Raw genomic sequence first — 517 nt, forward strand, 5'->3', positions numbered from 1 at the left:
GTCTTATAAAAAAATATTACTGTTATGATTTAAACAAGTTTGAACATATTTAAACACAAATAAGCATCAAACAACATTTTAAATGCATAAAAAAATTGTGGAGCCTGGGAATCGAACCTAGGACCTCCTGGTGTGAGAACTGGCTGCTGACCAGTCGAGCTAGTAGAGGGAACTTGATGTGGATTAGGTCAGGTGGAAGATAACCTGTTGGCTCGAGCAGAAATCAAAAAAAAAATACTAATGGCACACCAGGGTGAGGTGCGCCATTAGTATGGATGTACTTATGGCGCACCGAGGGGTGGTGCACCATTAGTATTGTGCCGCCCCCATCCATATTTCCTCCCCGGCCCAAACCTATCCCCTCTCTCTCCCTCGCCCTCGCCCTCGATCCCCTTCCCCTCTCCTCTCCCGACGCCGCTGCCCCGCTGCCTCGAGGCCGCCCCGACGCCGCCTCGACGCCTCGACACCGCCTCGCCGCCCCGACGCCGCCTCGACGCCTCGACGCCGCCCCGACGCC

The sequence above is a fragment of the Triticum dicoccoides genome, chromosome 2B, assembly GCF_002162155.2.
Source record: "Triticum dicoccoides isolate Atlit2015 ecotype Zavitan chromosome 2B, WEW_v2.0, whole genome shotgun sequence".
In the NCBI taxonomy this organism is placed as follows: domain Eukaryota; kingdom Viridiplantae; phylum Streptophyta; class Magnoliopsida; order Poales; family Poaceae; genus Triticum; species Triticum dicoccoides.